Source organism: Lycium barbarum, chromosome 11 (assembly GCF_019175385.1).
Source record: "Lycium barbarum isolate Lr01 chromosome 11, ASM1917538v2, whole genome shotgun sequence".
NCBI lineage: Eukaryota > Viridiplantae > Streptophyta > Magnoliopsida > Solanales > Solanaceae > Lycium > Lycium barbarum.
Window position 1 is genome coordinate 74,437,463 of NC_083347.1, and position 20,316 is coordinate 74,457,778.

General features: G+C 41.5%; 1 long non-coding RNA gene across 1 annotated transcript; it reads right to left on the reverse strand.

Moving 5' to 3' along the window:
- Positions 1–3,395: 3,395 nt before the first annotated feature.
- Positions 3,396–19,431, reverse strand: LOC132617717 (uncharacterized). The gene is made up of 4 exons (XR_009573813.1): positions 19,106–19,431; positions 18,866–19,000; positions 18,647–18,756; positions 3,396–3,587 (listed from the first exon to the last, which is right to left on the reverse strand). It is a non-coding gene; the product is annotated as an uncharacterized LOC132617717 (long non-coding RNA).
- Positions 19,432–20,316: the final 885 nt, after the last annotated feature.

Consider the following 20,316-nt stretch of genomic DNA (forward strand, 5'->3'; position numbering starts at 1 on the left):
CATTCTTTTATGAATGTAGAACTCCAGGTTGGATCTACTTCTATTTCTCGTGGCTGATAGTCGCTCCAAGATTTGCTTAGAGTCCACAGGGTGAGCATGAGACATCTGCCGCCTTGAAGACTCTTCTTTATTTATGTCTTATTTTCTATTCCGAGACATACTCAGACTTGATGTATTATTGATATTCCAGACTTGTAGATTCCAGTTAGATGCTCTTGTATGGATTAGACCAGACCCTGGGTGTATTTCCTTATTTCCGCATTTGTTCTATATCATTATCGTCAGACTTATGAGATTTATTCTCTTCCTCTTATTTAGTTGTTTATTTATGGTTTTACTATAGTTGGGTTGAGGGTTCGCTTACCGAGGTGGGAAAGGTAAGTGCCTGCACGACTTAGCTAAATCGGGTCGTGACAATTGATTTCCTAATTCTCATTAATTAATTAGGTGGTGACTGTAAAATAATTCAACATAGTGGCCAAATTATGACGTAGCTTTTATGCACCGCGTAAAAGTGAACTGTAACACAAGTTTTAAGTCTAACTGGTTAATTTAACTGTTAGAAAGATAATAATGACAAAATCAAAATTAACTTTGTCTAAAAATTATAAAATTCAAAGTAAAAATTAATATTCCGAACATGGAAGAAGTAAAAAAGTAAAGTTCGCGAACAGATTATACATGTGCAGCACAAATATGGGTGTACAGAAAAATAAAATAGGATGCATGAAGAATAGTAAACCTTCATTGTGCAGTAGGTTGTGAATGAAATATGGGGTGGTGGGGGGGGGGGGGGGGGTAAAGACAAAGTATTAGGGGGACATTGAAAGAGACATGTGGAGACGGAAGAATTAGAATGGGGCCAAATGGACCATGTGCTAATAAGATGATAATTGGGCTAAAAAGAATAAACTAGTTGTCAAAGTGTTTAGGGCCGTAATTATCTCAATTGGGATAAGGTGATAAAGGTATGCAAATGAAATAAGCCCTTCCTGCGTGCCACAAAGGACCTACAAAGAAGAAGAATTCTAGAACAAAATGCGAGGTAGCTAACCAACTTCTAGGAGAGATATAATTGACTGCATTGATCTCGGTAGCTACACCACTCATGAAATTTAAATAACCTAAAGGAGCATGAGTCATATATTCCGCGGAACGCCCTTTCTTCCAGGGTTGTATGTCTTTTTTCAACCTACTCAAGTCTAACCCATTTGGAACCCTTAGAAGCTCTTACCACGGAGCACGCAGATCCCAAAAACGCATAGTTTCTCCTCTAAAATTAACTTCTCCGATCGGGGAACGCATAAGGACCTAATGAAAATCAAAGCTAAAGAGAGGTCACCTGTTAGAAAAAATATTTTTTTGGGCCTAATACATTCATAAGGGGTGGTAGATATATAACGTTATTATGGATCTTGGTAGACCAACTCTAAATCGTCTAGAGAACGGCTAGGGTTAGTAATCTCTGCATCATTAAAGGGTTTTAAGTTTGTGAAACTAGGGGGTTCATTCGGTGACGTGAGGATTCTCAACGATCAGTAATTTGAATCATAGCTGCTACAGATGATCATCTCCTTCCGCCAAGGAGTACTATCGTAAGTCTTTAAACTAGCATTTAATCGAATGATTACATTGGTATACAGCTGGAAAGCTCATTTTCTCGTCGATTAAATTAAGTATACGCAATATAAGATTTCTAGGATTTTTAAGTGTTAAGCTTGTATCTCTTGCATTATTTAATGTTCTTATCTGCCTGTATTATGCATGAAATTATAGGACTTCTAAATATCTCGGCGAGAGCTTTCCAAAAATAGGTTAATCGCCCTATAGTTTGTGAGTAATTGAATTTTTAAAATTTAGGGTCTTATTATCACGAATTTAACCCAAAAGAAATTCAATAATCTCAGTTTCGTCCAATTTTCGTGCAAATTGAGTTGAGTAATATGTTGCCAACTTGTTCTTGAGCAAAATCAAATAATCAATTGTGATTATCGTCGAAAAATTAGATCATATTTTAAAGAAAATTCGCTAGGATTTGTTTAAAACAAAATCAATCAATATTTGGTCATATGGATCCATTTTTGAACGGTTTGCTTGGAATTAATGGTCCAAAAAAGTTCTAAAATAAGTGTATGACTTTAATTAGTATTTTAAACAATGAAATAAGGTCGGAAAGCACGCTTTTGGCTGAAAATTTTGTTTGACTCGCCGGCTAAAATAGGTCACTATTTTTCTTAATTTTGGCACTTTTTAAAATGATTTTCGTGCAATTAATGCTTGAAATCAATTATAAAACACGTTTAGGACAAAAATATATTTTTAAATTGGATCAAAATAGCAAAAATATGAAGAAAAATGAGTTGGGTCGGCCAAAGGCCGTTTTGCTGTACCTGGGTCACGCCTGACCCATGAATTGGGAAGAAGGCTGATTGCCCAGCCTAAATGAAGCCACTCTCACCTGTAAGAGTGTTTGGGAGAGTGTGGCCCACCCCAAACTCTGTTTTTATGATATTCTTTTTGTTTTTGCTAGAAATTAAATGTATGATGTTTTGATATTTTTGAATAATTGCTATAGTAGGTGAAAATATTTTTCTGTAATTAATACCACTAGTAATTTAGCGCTATCACAATTTTCTTCTTTCACATACTTTTTTTTTTGTGTAATGTTATGAAAACTTCACTTCAATTATATATGTTGACTTGCATTATGAAGTTGACAGTGACATATTTACAAGATAAAGTGAGTGGTGTCATTGGATATATAATTATGCAGATTCTTGAAAATTTGCAAAAGCTGTGCTTATTCATCAATCACTGTGTTATGCTTCAATTTTTAAGTGGGTCTGGCCTGTATTTTACCCGATCCATATTTTACCCAACTTAGAGCTATCACAATTTTCCTATTTCACATACTTTTTGGTTTAATGTTGCTATCTGCATCTGATTATCTTTGAAAACTTCACTTCAATATATATGTTGACTTGCAATATCAAGTTGCCAGTGACATAATTACAAGATAAAGTGAGTGGTGTTATTGGATACTTACGTAGATTCTTGGAAAATTGCAAAAGTTGTGCTTATTCATCAATCACTGTGTTATGCTTCAATTTTTAAGTGGGTCCGGCCATTATTTTACCCAACTCATATTTTTGTCGTATTAAAATGGGCGGGTTAGATTACAACCCGTTTTTATTCAACTCATTTTCGTTCCGCCTAAATTTAACTCAATCCGTCCATTTGCCATCACTATTTGCAAGTGATGTGTATCAGAGTGAGTTAGTATGTCTTTTCACTTTTGTGTATACACTAGCAAGGCATGCCCGTGCTATGCACGGGCCAAACATGCCCAACATGAGCTAAAATCCCTTTTTGTACATTTATATGTAGGTAGCTAGTGTGTTTAAATGAAACATGCAAATATAACTGAACTATAACAAAGATATCTTCATGCCATCAATTTGGTTATAATTACACAAACATGAGTTTTGAAAAACTAAATACACTATCTAAAATGATATTCCACTTGAAACCTAAAAATACATGTGATGGGTAGAAAAACTCAAACTTTTTCTCATGAATATTGTAATCTGCAAATAACCAAAAGTTATAAATCTTCAAAATATGAAAGACAAGTAGAAACACAAAAAGATTCCAATAGAAAATTAACACGTAGTTAGATATAATCTCACTTCCACTCCACATCCAGAACATACAAAATGCTACTTGACGACCAGAAACATCGCTCAACGACTATTAATCAAAAGGCAAGTATGCTCTGGAAAAGTAAAGTAGAGATTTCAAGCACACCACTATTTTGAAAAATACCAAATGGTTGCATTCAGAGCAAGCTTCAAAGCATCTATATAGATAAGCCTTATAGCTAGCTATATCTAGGAGTATTTCTAAGTGAGAACCTTACAGCTATATCTAGGAGTATTTCTAAGTGAGCATTTTATTTGAGCCATATCAGGCAGGGCTAATAACCTGCTGCACAAGTTAAATAAAGATAAGAGCTAAAACAAAATGAGGTCCAATTACCACATTACTCAAAGGCTTTATCCCAAAACGTTCCTTAATGGTCTATATGTGTTTGTTATAATGGTCTGTTTCAACTATGATATATGTCTTCACTTCTAATGATATGAGCTATAAGCAATTAGGGGGACATATCAACCTATCTCACAGTAATATCTCTTTCAAAAGTAATATCCATAGAATTAGGTTAGCGAGGTCCTTAAGCCCAGCACAAGCTTGTTATGACCATCATTTTCTATTCGAACTTGAATCTTTTGTCTTCTAATTTAAATAATGCAAAACGGAATGTAAGTAGGCAAGGAGCGAATGTAGCCAAACTCCTTGCACAGACAATGTGGCTGAGATCATAAAGAAGTTCTCAAATAAGCTAAGAATCCAAAGCTCCTCTTCCTCCAATAAGAAATGCGATTTTCAGAAAATACTTAATACCAAGTCACAACCTAAAGCTTTGTATCTAACTTCTTGATCGAGAAATCCAGTTTCTTACATTGCCTAAAAAACCTCATTCATCAATTAAAAAAGTAACTCATCATGGTCAACCTAACACTCCCCAACCATTGTATAGAGGTTTTCCTTTTCTAAGTTTTTAAGGTATAAGCTGATTATTTCTCATTTCTTAAGCCTAGATATAATATCTTTATAACAACTCCAATTTTCACTTCTTTTTCTTCTCTAAGGACTCAAATTGATATAAATTAAGCCTACTTTAAATTCTTTTAGATGAATTGATTTTGGCAGTAATAATTTTACTAACCCATGAAATTAATCCCCACCATTGAAATATAAATTCTACAACTCTATAGAATTGCGCAAGGCAAAAACTTCAGACTTCCAACTTCATATGAATATAGAAAACTCAACTGTTACGAAATCCACAGTAGGATCTGTATACGATAAAAATCGAATTTATGCTAGACCGGTGAGACCGGGAATCGAGGGGAAGAAAGAAACAAACACGAGCATGAAGACTTTCTTTCGGACCGGAGGTATTGCACTAGAAGTGGTTGATCAGAAGAAAGCGAAGGAAATCGTTTGGTCCGGTTTCTCCATGGCCGAGTTGATCGTGGCCGTTAGTCTGGCTTCTCCATGGCCGAATTGACCGTGGCCGTTAGTCCGGTTTCTCCATGGCCGAGTTGATCGTGGCCGTTAGTCCGGTTTCTCCATGGCCGAGTTGATCGTGGCCGTTAGTCCGGGTGATCAGTTACAAAATTGCCACGCGTCAAGACCGTTCTGCCACATTGTACTGCCAATCGTATGGGTGTCAGACCGTACGGCCCAACCTTATCCTTTTAGGGTTTTCTTTATTCTAAAGGGGTTTTATGTTGTATGCAAGGTCCATAAGGCAAAACTATAAATAGGAGGCATTTCCCTACTTTTAAGGGGTAGCTTTTCAAGATCAAGAACATTGTAATAGAAAATATATTAAAGCTCTCTTTCTCTTTTAGTCAGGATCTGCGGAGTATTGTTGTTTAGCTTCATTCTTCTAATATCACTATACTTAATCATCCATAGAAACATATGCAACACAAGTATCCAAGTTATTAACGCATATATTCATATTTACAAACTATTGTACACGAATCCATAAGTGAGGTATAGGATATGTGGGCAAACTTCAATCTTTGTTGGTTTTTGAGGGAATATATATATATATATATATATATATTCCCTCAAAAACCAACAAAGATTGAAGTTTGCCCACATATCCTATACCTCACTTACAAATTCAATTGATTACCTAATTTCGGGGTAAACAGTTTGGCGCCCACCGTGGGCTAGGATAAAAGTGGTCTTTGATCTTGGTTTCTATCTCTTACCCATTAGGATTGAAAAAAATCTTTTGTTCGTCTCTGTGAAAACGGACCAATGGCAAACAGTGGACAATCTGGTCACGTCAACAACAACGAGATTGTGGCCGAAAATGAAAACAGTGGGCCACGAGGATTACCAGCAGATCCCATTGACCCAAACCCCGTTAATTCGAGGGAGGGCCTCAACCGGCAAAACACCGTGAATCAGGAGAATGCCGCCCCGCCGGCCACCGATCCCTTAAATACTCACAATTCAATTACTTTGTCCCGGACACAAGGCCGGAAAGTGTCGGATACCCCGGATGATATTAACTTACGTTTAATTTTTGAAATGTTGCAGGAACAGAGGGCAGCTATTGCCGAACAAGGAGTCGCAATAGCCCAGTTGCAAAGCAAAAATGATGAAACGACCCCGGAGAGGATGAAAGGTGTTGCCGAACCCAGAATGGACGAGACACAGATGGTCGAGAGTAATGGGTCCAGAGCTGGTTCATCCACCAAAGTTCTGAGAATGCTCGAAACATTGGCGAAGCGGGTAGACTCGACTGAGAAGAGGGTGGAAACATATAACTGTCGGGTGGACTAGATCCTGGGGGCTCCGCCTATGCTGAAAGGACCGGATTCGAAGAGGTACATTCAGAGGCCTTTTCCTCCGAGTGAGGCTCTGAAATTGATCCCGAAGAGGTTCAAAATGCCAGATATCTAGAAATATGACGACACAACGGACCCTCAGGAACACGTGACTTCATACACCTGTGCCATAAAAGCTCTGATGTTGAAGAGGATGAAATTGAATCCGTGTTGTTGCAAAAGTTTGGGGACTCTGTCGAAGGGAGCATTGACTTGGTACGACCATCTGCTAGAGCATTCAATCACTTCTTTCGAAATGCTCGCGGATGCATTCATAAAAGCTCATGCCGGTGTCAAAGAGGTGCAGGCCCGTAAGGCGGATATTTTCCGTATAGCCCAAAGGGATGATGAGTTATTGCTTGAATTTGTCAACCGATTCCAAAGGGAACGGATGGAGCTCCCTCCGATTCCGGAGGAATGGGCTGCACAAGCTTTTACCAAAGGGCTCAATCCTCGGAGCTCGACGGCCTCGTTCAAACTAAAGGAAAACTTGCTAGAATACGAGGCTGTGACCTGGGTGGATGTCCATAACAGATACGAATCGAAGATTCGGGTAGAGGATGACCAACTCGAGCTTCCCCCGGGGCCCGTGAATATCAACAAAAGCTCTGAGAGATCGCGAAAAAATTACGAGCCGGAGTCCAGACCATCGAGGGAAAGGTATCGGCCATACTCTCATTCGGAAAATCCAAGCTTCAGGTTGGAAAAATCAAAGGTTGTCCCGAGTCAATTCTCCGGTTGGGGTGATAAATGGACTGAGCGCCCGTTGAACAGTCGAGCTCTCTCATTTAGGAGTGATGCCGGAAGCCCGGCCAGCAACAAAGACTTGCCAAGGATATCTGAGTACAACTTCAACGTCAACACTTCGGACCTCGTCTCGGCTATTGGCCGTATCGCAGAAGCAACATGGCTGAGACCACTAAGGTCAGAATCGGGCCAACGGGACCCGAGCGTGATGTGTGAATATCATGGAACCCATGGGCACAGAACTGAGGACTGTCGCCAACTAAGAGAGGAGGTGGCTCGGTTACTGAAGAATGGCCACCTTTGAGAATTGCTAAGTGAACGAGCTAAAGGCCACTACAAGGAAAGGGAATCTCATAAACGGGCTGAACCAGTGGAACCTCAGCATATAATGAATATGATAATCAGGGGTACCGAGACCCCTTGAGGGCCAGTGATGAAACAGACAAAGGTTTCCATTGTGCGTGAGAAGCGCAGCCGGGATTACGTACCTGAGGGTTCCATCTCTTTCAACAACGAGGTTGCAAAAGGCATCATTCAAACGCACAATGATGCATTGGTAATCTCTATTCTTATTTTTAAATCGCAAGTTAAACGTATTTTGATTGATCCAGGTAGCTCGGCCAACATCATCCGGTGGAGAGTGGTTGAACAGCTAAGGCTACTCGATCAGATCGTACCGGTAGCCTGAGTGCTCAGTGGATTCAATATGGCAAGTGAAACCACGAAGGGGGAGATTTCTTTTCCGGTCAACATTGACGGCACCATTCAGCAAACGGTGTTCTATGTAATCGAAGGGGATATGAAGTATAATGCATTGCTGGGTAGACCGTGGATACATAGCATGAGGGTTGTGCCATCGACATTACATTAGCTGCTGAAATTCCCGACCCCGGAAGGGATAAAAACCATCCTGGGAGAACAACCCACTGCAAGGGAGATGTTCGCGGTCGAGGAAGCGTCACCCCTTCCCAAAAAATCGGATAAAAAAAAGATGAATCAGTCGGTGACAAGGACTCTAAATACCAACTAAAGTACATGGGTTCGACAACAGAGAAGATGGGGTTGGACCCAGGGCATGAAGAGGATGATTTTGGTGTACCCAGATCATTCGTCTTGCCGGATGACTCGAATGCAACCAAGTCTACAGTAGAGGAGTTGGACCAAGTCATCTTGTTTGAATATCTATCGGATAGAAAGGTATACCTGGGCACGGGGTTAACCTCAGAGCTCAGGAGCAAGTTAATTAAATTTCTTCAAGCTAAGAGAAAATACTCAAAATACCCCCCAACGTTTGGCCTAAATCCCAACTACACACCAAACCTTTGCGGGGGTCCTATTACCCCCTGGCTATTTTAAAAGTGGAATATATTGCTCCCTAAATGCTGATGTGGCATGAGATGACAAAGAGAGTGTATTTCACTCTCTTTGAGAGAGTGAAAGGCAAAAATACATTATTAAAACTTTATTTTTAATATTTCTTTTCATTAATATATATATATATATATATATATATATATATATATATTTTCCTTATATGTTTCCAATGTTCTAATGGCGGGATTTCACCTAAGATCTGGTCGGTTTTGACCTCTTCCATGTCTGAGATTTGTTTACTGAAATTCAAAAATTAATGAGATTTAATTCAGTAAACAAATTGAATGTAAAAGAGAAAAAGGGCCATTATCCCATTTTTTTTGTTTTTATTTATTACGCCAACAAGCTCTTCCATCTCCACCGCCACAATTTTTACCACCGCCCCTTTCCATCTCCACTGCAGCTCTTCAATCTCTTCAACGGAATCTTTCATGCCATTACCACACGTCCAGATCTGTCAGCGAAGAGGCATGGATAGAGCAAAATCTGTTAACATACAGAGAAATGAGTTCGTCGGAGCAGTGGATGGACGGCGGCGGTGAGATTTTCGGGGAGAAAGGGAAAATGACTGTAGCGGGGAAAAAGACTGTAGCGGCAACACTAGATTAGATGAAATCGTCGCCCCCGCAACCAAAATCTGATTGAAAGACCAGGAAGCATCAATATCGACATCGAGATCCATCATCATCGACTCTCTCTCCGCTAGTGCTGTGGCGGTGGAGACTTCGGAGTTGGTTCCGCCATTTTTGGTCAATTGTTCTCCAAAATTTTTGCTGCATAAATCCTACATGGCACACTGTGTATCGCAAATTCCATTTTGAGCGCATGATTGTGCTAATACTGCAGAAGCTCTACTTTTAATATCCCAAAATCACCCGTGTATTTCAATTTCTTTTTTACTCCTTTTTTCCCCTCTCCCTCGCCATCCCCATAGTCATTTTGTCTTTGAGATTTTGTATATGGAGAGAGAGAAATTATGTTGAATGTCAATTAACAGAATATGATTCTCACTTATGGCTTTGGGGAAGACAAAGGATTGAATTTTTTTTATAAAAATAACCACGAGGAAGACAAAGGAAAGAAAAAGAAATTTAAAAAAAAAAATAATAAATCAGAAAAAAGGAAAGAATAAGAAAAACAATTGAAAAAGAAAAGTTCTAATTGAAATTTACACGTGTCAAGCGCGTGTGCTTCACACAGCCAACACATATGTGGGAGTGGCTTTTTAGGTAGCAATATATTCCACTTTTAAAATGACCAGGGGGGTAATAGGACCCCCGCAAAGGTTTGGTGTGTAGTTGGGATTTGGGCCAAACATTGTGGGGGTATTTTGAGTATTTTCTCTCAAGTTAATGCCGATTGTTTCGCATTGTCCCATATAGATATGACAGGTGTGCCACCGGAAGTAACAACTCACAAACTCAGCCTCGACGGGAGATTTCCCTTGGTGAAGCAGAAGCGGAGGCCTATGGCAGAACCGAAGCATGCCTTCGTAAAGGATGAGGTAACAAAGATTTTGAAAATAGGCTCTATCCGGGAGGTAAAATACTCGGACTGGCTAGCTAACGTAGTAGTGGTGCTAAAAAAAGGTAATAAATTTTGAATGTGCATTGATTATAAGGATCTAAACAAAGCATGCCCGAAGGATTCATTTTCGATGCCTCACATCGATAGAATGATCGATGCGACGGTCGGACATGAGATGTTAAGTTTTCTCGATGCTTACTCCGAGTATAACCAAATCCGGATGCATCCGGAAGATCAAGAGAAAACATCCTTTATTACCCGGTATAAGACTTACTGTTACAATGTCATGCCTTTCGGATTAAAAAATGCTGGTGCAACTTACCAACGCCTAGTTAGTGGAATGTTCGAAGAACAAATAGGGAAAACAATAGAAGTTTATATTGACGAAATGGTGGTCAAGTCCCTAGAAACAGAGGACCATTTAAAGCATTTGCAGGAAACCTTCGATGTACTCCGCAAGTACAACATGAAACTTAACCCGGAAAAATGTGCCTTCGGTGTCCGGTGGAAAATTTTGGGTTTCATGGTGTCAAACCGGGGGATTGAAATCAACCCGGGTAAGATCAAATCCATCAAGGATATTGAGGTGGTGAATAACGTCAAAGGAGTGCAGAGACTCATCGGAAGAATAGCGGCGCTGAGTCGTTTCATATCGAGGTCTTCGGATAAGAGTCACCATTTTTTCTCCTTACTAAGGAAGAAGAATGACTTCGTTTGGACACCTGAGTGTCAAAGAGCTTTGCAAGAATTGAAAAGGTACTTGTCCAACCCGCCTCTACTGCACACACCGAAAGCGGACGAGCAGCTTTTTCTCTACCTTGCCGTATCTGAGGTAGCGGTAAGTGGTGTTTTGGTCCGAGAAGAATCAGGTACGCAATTCCCTATATATTATGTGAGTAGAACTTTAGGGGATGCGGAGACCCATTATCCCCACCTAGAAAAGTTGGCATTGGCATTAGTAAGTGCTTCTAGAAAGCTCAAGCCTTACTTTCAATGCCATCATATATGTGTAGTGACTACTTACCCCCTAAAGAACATCATGCATAAACCGGAATTATCGGGTAGACTAAATAAATGGGCCGCAGAGATTAGCGGATATGATATCGAATACAAGCCCCGGACGGCCATCAAGTCCCAAATCTTGACCGATTTTGTGGCAGACTTCACCTCGGCTATGGTCCCCGAGGTTGAGAAAGAATTTATGCTAACCTCGGAAAAGCTTTGGGTATTCGGTCACTACACACGGACGGGGCCTCGAACCACAAAAGTTCTGGGCTAGGAATCGTCCTTAGAACCCCTGCCGGGGATGCCGTTCGACAATCCATTAGAACTGTTAAATTGACTAACAATGAAGACGGGTATGAGGCTATGATTGAAGTAAAATGAAGCAAAATGCGACTCTCTCTTGGTCGTTAACCAGGTGAATGGCGTCTTCGAGGTTAAGGACGAACGGATGCAAAGGTATCTGAAAAAAATCCAAGTGATACTACACCAGTTTAAAGAATGGACCATGCAACATGTACCCAGGGAGCAGAACAGCGAAGCCAATGCATTGGCCAATTTGGGATCTTCAGTCGAAGGGGAAGAAATCAATCCCGGGACCGTGGTGCACTTGATGAATTCGGCGATAGAAAACGAACATGCTGAAATAAACACAATGGGCTTAACTTGGGATTGGCGCAACAAGTACATCGACTACTTGCGAGATGGAAAGCTCCCGAGTGACCCAAAAGAATCACGATCACTAAGGACAAAAGCTGCACGTTTCTTCTTGGTAGACGGCCAATTGTATCGACGGTCTTTCTTCGGACCCCAAGCCAAGTGTTTGGGTCCCGGAGAAACCGAGTATGTGATGAGAGAAGTACACAAGGGGACCTGCGGCAATCACTCCGGTGCTGAAGCCTTAGTCCGAAAAATTATCAGAGCCGGTTACTACTGGAACCGGATGGAGGAAGATTCGAAGAATTTTGTCCGGAAATGTGACGGGTGTCAAAGACATGACCCGATGATTCATCAGCCCGGGGAGTTGCTGCACTCGGTGATGTCACCTTGGCCCTTCATGAAGGGGGGAATGGACATTGTTGGCCCATTGCCATGGGCACCAGGTAAGGCCCATTTTATTTTGCTTATGACTGACTATTTCTCCAAATGGGTTGAAGCGCAGGTCTTTAAAAAGATTAGAGAAAAGGAAGTTATTGACTTCACATGTGACCACATTATTTGTCATTTCGGCATCCCAGCCGATATAACTTGTGATAACGGTCCTCAGTTCGTTGGCGCCAAAGTCAACGATTTCCTCGAAGGGTTGAAGATCAAGAAAGTCGTATCAACTCCGTATCACCCGAGTGCGAACGGACAAGAGGAACCCATGAATAAAACAATAATTCAAAATCTGAGGAAAAGACTTGAAGCATCAAAGCATCAATGGAGGGAAATACTACCGGAGGTATTGTGGGCTTACAGAACCACATCGAAATCAAGCACGGGAGAAACACCCTTCTCGTTAGTCTACGGGGCCGAAGCCCTCATTCCCGTAGAAGTTGGTTAAACGAGTCTCCGATTCAGGTACACCAGTGAGGAGTCAAACGAGGAGGCCATGGCCGTAAAACTCGATCTCACGGATGAACTTCGCGAAAATGCGTTGGTCCGTATTGCAGCCCAGAAGCAGAGAATGGAAAGGTACTACAACCGGAGGGCCAATTTTCGACATTTCCAAGTTGGGGACTTGGTGATTCGGAAAGTTACCTTGAACACCAAGAATCCCAACGATGAAAAACTGGGTCCGAACTGGGATGGGCCGTACAAGATAACCGAGGTAACGGGCAAAGGATCGTATCAGCTGGAATCCATGGATGGGCAACGGTTGCGTAATAACTGGAATGTGGCTCATTTGAAGAGATACTACTGCTAAGGTATGGACACTTGTGTTTATTTATTAATCTTTTCTTTTTTTTGCAGGAAGTCGAGTACCGGATAAAGTTAGGTGCTAGGTCTGAAAACACGTGTTGCACTCTTTTTCTTAGTACGGTTTTGTCCCAAAATGGGCTTTCCGACAAGGTTTTTAATGAGGCAACAAGTACAACGTGTTTCTTGATAAAGACGAGGACAGGTGCCCGGAAACTCGGGGCCACACCCTACGAGTGGGGACTTGATAGTGCTTACCCGATCTTGCAGCTCGGATAAGCACTAGGGGACTACTATATCCACATCGAGGTTTACCCCGGTTAGTCGAAAACGGAGGAGCTCAACAAACCAAACGATCAGAATGAATCGTGTCCACTTAGTATTTGCTACGGCAAAACCAAAATCGGACCTTCTGTATTAGGTTTCGATGTAAGGTCCAAACGATCATAATGAATCGTGTCCACTTAGTATTTTCTACGGAAAAAATAGGAGGAAACGGACAAAATTCTCATATCATGTACGTACAAATACTTGCAATACAAAGATTATCGAAAGTTCGGATTATTGCATTTCGGATATGTCTTCTTGTTAAAACACCCTACCCCGGTGATTACCGCCGTATTTCGGCATCGCTTTATTCATATACCCTACTCCTGACACTACAGTCGAAATTCGACAAAGGGAACAAGGTCACATTGAACCGAGCCAAAATCTTTAACACCCTCGAATGGGGACTGCTACAACAGAAATTTGTAAAGCAGGGATTCAGGTGTCCGAACCTAATCTATGATAAGTGAATAGCCGAAAAAATATCGTCCCTAAAAATGCCGAATGTGATTCGGAGATGTCTGAATTCACAAAGCATAAATAAGTCCAACGGGCAAACCACTCGATCAAATTCCCGGACAAAACGTACCGGACGAAGAGAAAATCCAATATTCAGGAACAGTCCAAAAAAAATGACTCCGAGTCTCTGCTTGTCCTAAAAACGGACCGACAATTCGGGCAAAAGTCATAACAAGCATTCAAGCAAAAGAATAAAGAAAGTCAACAAGAAAAATGCACATTTCATATATGTAAGGTTTTTTACACCTGAAATTCCTACGAAGTTGAAAAACAAAAATCGAGCCAAAAAGGCAAAAGATAAAATAAAGGCTAAATACAGGCCCTGGTCTATCCGGTGTGGCTGGATCCAAAATGTTCGGATACTGTCCGCTCGGAATCTTCGGAGTCAGTATCGAGGGCTCTCTTAGCTTCTTCCTCGGTCCTTTTAGCTTCGAGTATCAGGGCCGGGAGATTCGCAAAGCCACGCTCGGCTTGCTCAAGGGTGGCCCTCCAGGACTTCTACCGTTCATACTCCACCGCAATCGTGGTATGAGCCTCGGCAGCCTCCACACTCCTAAGGGCTTCTGCCAAATCGGCCTCAGCCTGGGCCAGCTTGGAAACTAATTCATCCCTCTCTTCATCAAGGATTCTTTGTATTTGAGTGGCCGACTCGAGCTCGGCTTTGAGAAGGTCATTAGTCTCGGCCGTTTCCTCGAGTTCGATTTTCAGCTCGTCGCATATCCGGGCCCTGTCCTCGGATTTTTGCTCGAACACCCTCATCCTCTCCTTATACTTAACACTCTCAGATTCAAGCAATCGATGCCTCTCAGCCATGTTCACGACATCAGACTTGACCGAGTCAAGCTCCCCCCGGAGTTGAGAGATAGTGGTTTCGAGCTCACCAAGCCTCGAAGAAAAACGAGCGTTGTCTAGGCTAAGGCCGACCTTGTCCGCTTCCAGAAGCCGATTCTTCTTGACCATCCTGGCCAACTCATTCTTTAACCGAAGGTTTTTGGCCTTCGCTGCTTCGAGCTCGGGTTGAAGGTTGGAAAGGGCAACAACTCAGTTCAATTCATCCCCCTTCACTTGCAAAAGGTGCTGAAACTTCTCCGTTTCTCTACCCTGGGCATCCAGCTGGCCCTTAAGGTCGTCAACTTCTTGCTGAGCATGGACGAAGGCTTCATTGACGAGCACCACACTCTGCAAAAGAAACGAGAAGTTAAACTTGGATAAACGAGAAGCTAAAATTCCCATTGAATTATGCAAGGATAGGCTTATAAGCTTACTCGATTGCCCGCGTGCATGCCCTCGTTAATGAGACTCTGCCAGGGAACTCCGGTCATCTTCCGCTTATCCGAGTCTAAGACGAGGGGCCTCAGATAGCTTGCTACTCCCATCGAACGAGACAAAAATCTGTAGTCCTCGGGGACGGTAATCACGACCGATCTTGTCCTCCTAGGTTCCACACTTGGGGCCGGGAAGATGCGCACCAGGCTATCCCTTGCATCAGTCTCGGTGGACCGGCTAGCTGCCCTCGTGACTCGAGGGATAGGGAGATGTTCGAAACCGGCAGCTTCCCCGGTAGCAGGAAGAGTATCCGAGAACATATCATCAAAGTTATCCAACCTCGAAGCTGGAGTTGGAGAATTTGGAGCATCCTCAGCAGCCTCGGTAGAGGCAGGGATCTCGAAAGTTGCAGCAGTCTCGTCGCCGGGCAGTGGACCAACATCCATTGGAGCCTCGGTCTTGGGACCGGCTCAGCCCTCTGATCGGCTTCGGCAGCTGGTGCATGCCCGGATCTTCTGGTCCATTGCGGGGGGGTCTCCTCGGATGAAGCATCACCTGAAATATCAACATATTCAATCGACCTTAGAGGAGTCGGGTAAAGAACTTCTTCCCTACCTGTGTGCAATGCCGGAGCTGACGGTCCTTCCCCGGCTGAAGGAAGTGGTGAAATGATGGTATCTTCCTCCGGAATAGAAGCAACAGAAGGGGTCACACCAACCCTCCGAACGAGGAAATCGGGCTCTGTTTCGTCTTTTAGAGTCCGAACGACGCTTCTTGCCCTCTTTTTCGGTTTCTACCCTTTGTCCGAGAGGTTTCTCCTCCTTTTGTTGGCAGCAGCAATAATACGAGATGTACCCGCCGAATCAAATTCGAGTGCCGGCGCAGCGGGTTTAGCTGCTGGCTCTGGTCTTGGGTCCACCGATCCCTTAGGTAAACCTGAATACCGAAGATGTTATAAAAAGGAAAAGGTAGAAAATACGATAAATACTGACCCAAGCATAGTATTACCGTGGTTTTGAGCGACCCATCGGCCACGCGACAGGAGTCCCCATGTCCGTGCTTCATGGGTGTGTTGGCTAAGGAGAGCACCAACCCATTCGTTCATGTTCCGGACAGCCGGAGGTATCCATGCCACGGATAGTATAAAGAAGGGGACAAATCGTGATAATATGAAAGGACAAGTGTTTTGACAAAGCATTCAAAGGTAACTATTAAAAGAACTGAGACACTTACGATTATCATTCCACCTCTCCGAAAAGGGCATATATTTGGCCGGAATAATGTGCGCGGTCCTCACCTGGACTTAGCTCTCTAGCCAACCTCGGTCTCTATCTTCATCCATCTTCGAAAAGATTGGGTTCCGGCTTCGCTTGGCGAACTTTATTACACCCCCTCGGAACAACCTTGGGGAATATAATCGGATGAAGTGAGCCATCGTAAACTCCTTCTTCAAGTTGTTGGCCAACAGCTGGAGGCAGGCCACGGTCCTCCAGACTATCGGACCAATCTGGGCCAAGGTTACATTATATGTCTGGCATATATCCAAAATAACCGAGTCGATTGGGGGGTCGAGCTTGAGTGTAAAAGGATAGGTGTAAACGTACAGGAAGCCCTCCCGATGATCGGTGATCGATTCATCAGGTCCGGGGGCAAACACTTGTACCGGATGGTTATCCCATCCGCAATCACCCCGGACTTGATCAAGTTTGTCCTCGGTAATGGACGACGGGTACCGTCTTACATCAAACCCTCTATCAACAACCGGAGAAGGCTTCTCAACTTCAAACTCCTTGTTATAGTTGGGTTTGGACGGTACAATTTCCAAAGCAGTGGGCTCAACGACGATTTTTCCCTTGGGTTGTGAAGTTGGCTCGGTTCCTTGAGAAGAAACCGAGGGAACATCCTGGGAGGTGGTTTCGATGTTGGCAGACATTTGGAAGTTATGGAAAAGGAGATTGGCGAATTCGAAAAGGGAGAAGGAACAAGTTATAAAATAATAAGAAAGAGTGAAGGAGCAGTTGAAAAAATTCAAAATGGCAAAGTGAGAGAAGAGACGAAGCAGCACTTTCGATAGGAAAACAACAAATGAAAAGGTTGGCAAAGTTGGTTTTCTTACACACAATATAAGCAACGAATCGAGGCGAGAAAATGGTTGAAATCAGAAAGAAATATGAGATGGAAGATGATTAGAAGTGGAGAAGAAGAAAGCGAAGAAGTAAAATGGTGAAATGAAAGGGTTAAAGGCCTTATATAGGCATGGGAACCGAGACGGTTACAGACCCCAGCCAACCGGGGGATGCCACGTGTCCCACAATTAATGAGACGTGATTTGAAACGACGTGCGTTACGGCAGTTGCCAAAGTTGGCCGTTCGGGATGAGACACGTGGCTGATGGCAGAGGGACGTGACGCAACCGTTCCCGCCAAAATGAAAAGATAAGAACGAACTTATAGAACCACTGGTTTCGCGACTCATCCACTTCCCGTTACTCCGGTAAAACTACGGTCCGGAAAATGTGGGGACTATCTGTATACGGTACAAATCGGATTTATGCTAGACCGGTGAGATCGGGAATCGAGGGAAGAAAGAAACAAACATGAGCATGAAGACTTTCTTTCGGACCGGAGGTATTGCACTAGAAGTGGTTGATCAGAAGAAAGTGAAGGAAATCGTTTGGTCCGGTTTCTCCATGGTCGAGTTGATCGTGGCCGTTAGTCTGGCTTCTCCATGGCCGAATTGACCGTGGCCGTTAGTCCGGTTTCTCCATGGCCGAGTTGATCGTGGCCGTTAGTCCGGTTTCTCCATGGCCGAGTTGATCGTGGCCGTTAGTCCGGGTGATCAGTTACAAAATTGTCACGCGTCAAGACCGTTCTATCACATTGTACTGTCAATCGTATGGGTGTCAGATTGTACGGCCCAACCTTATTCTTTTAGGGTTTTCTTTATTCTAAAGGGGATTTATGTTGTATGCAAGGCCCATAAGGCAAAACTATAAATAAGAGGCATTTCCCTACTTTTAAGGGTTAGCTTTTCAAGATTAAGAACACTGTAATAGAAAATATATTGAAGCTCTCTTTCTCTTTTAGTCCGGATCTGTGGAGTATTGTTGTTTAGCTTCATTCTTCTAATATCACTATACTTAATCATCCATAGAAACATATGCAGCACATGTATCCAAGTTATTAAAGCATATATTTATATCTACAAACCATTGTACACGAATCCATATATATATATATATATTCCCTCAAAAACCAACAAAGATTGATGTTTGCCCACATATCCTATACCTCACTTACAAATTCAATTGATTACCTAATTTCGGGGTAAACAAGATCAATCAGAAATGTTTAAAAAAAATGCAATTAAAAAATTAAAATGGGTTAAAAAAAAATAGAACCATATCCTTCATAAAACAACCAACCTTATAAGCTAACTAATAAACGTACTTTTATTTAAAATATATGATGATATATGATTAATCCATAACATTGAACTCAGTGTACCTATAATGATATAGGAATTTCTCTGGAAAATGGGTAAACTTTTGAAATATTCATCCCTGCATCTTGTCTTTGCAATTCCTTTCCTTTCTTCTCAAACTAAATACAAAGGCCTGCACATGAGAAATTAACAAATTGGGAAAACACCCAAGAACAAACCAGAAGGAATATTAAATTTGAATAACTAAGAATAAAGAAAAACATAGAGTTTGGTATACAAACCTGTAAATAGGGGAAGATGGAGAGGAGGAGCAAAAGGAGCAGCAACTACAACATCAGACCAAGTCTAAATTCAGCGCATGCAACATTACTACAACCTCAAATGAAAAAGTGAAACCGATAAAAGAAGACCTAAGCCTTAAAAAAAAAAAAAAAAAAAAAAAAGGAGAAGCAAGACACAAAATTGAAAATAATAAGAACCCAATAATGAGACCAAAAATAGAAGCAAATGAAACAAAATACCTAATAGAGAGAATTGGTAACAGAGACATATGAAATACATATTGTGAAGAAATATCGTGAAGGAGAATTGAAAAAGCAAAGTGTAATGGCTAGAAGCATGTGGCCCAAAAAGGTAAACACATGTATCCCAGAAAAGGAAAAGTAAAGGGCTGCGTTCTGAGTGAAATACACGTGTTAAGAAAATTGGACCAAATTTTATAGTACAACACACCTAATTCTTTGTACAAGTCGGGAATAACCATTCCTGTTTGACTCTTTTGACCATTATGTAACCACTTATAATTCTAACATAAAACCTATCCTAACTTCTTTCTCTTAATCAGCATTGTTCAAGTTATAAGATGTCAATTCTTACAAGTTAGGAGATTGATATAAGAAAATACATAATGAATCAGATTCTTACTGTTGACCAAATATGCAGTTTACAATTTAGAAGAGTTCACTTATACATGGCTTTTCAATATTTGCTTCATTTAGAAGGTTTTTGGAGAACTTCTTTCTTTGATACAAAGATTGGTAATACGATGGAAAGCTTTTCCAGATCAGTAATATACTCTAACCTTCATGATTGATAAATATTGTATATTTGCACTGTATTGTCTTGTAAAGTTGGCGACATTGAGTAAATCCCGAAGTCTATGTGCTTCTTATTCAAATTCCTAAAATTACAAAGACACATCTAGCATGAAACCCTGCATGAGTGTCAGAAACCAAACTTCTGACCAAGAACTTGAGGCAGCATTAAGCAAACCTTAGTTGTTGACAATCTGAACTCATCATATTCTTCAATATTCAGCTCACATTACAAAAATCAAATACTACTATAAAGAAGACTCAGAAAGTGTGGGGTCCAGTCCCCTATTCCATATTTTAAGGAAGGAAGATTTTCTTCCTTTGACAAAATATACATGAAATCACATTGGCAGCTATTTTTGAAATGGGATAATCGGCTATTGAATGTGTTCACAGTGAACACCTTGACTTGCTACATTCAAGTAATGTCACCAATGACATCAAGAGGTCCATTTCATCCTTATAAATAGGGAAGCTTTCTATCATTTGTAACACACCAGAAAAGAGAGAAAAAATTATACAGAGCAAGGTATTCCATAGACTGTAAGAAAATAGTCTGTGAAGAAAATTAGAGTGTGAGGGATATTGTAGTAAGGTGGGAAAAAGAAAAGAGTGTTTGCTATTTCTTTTTGAGTGTG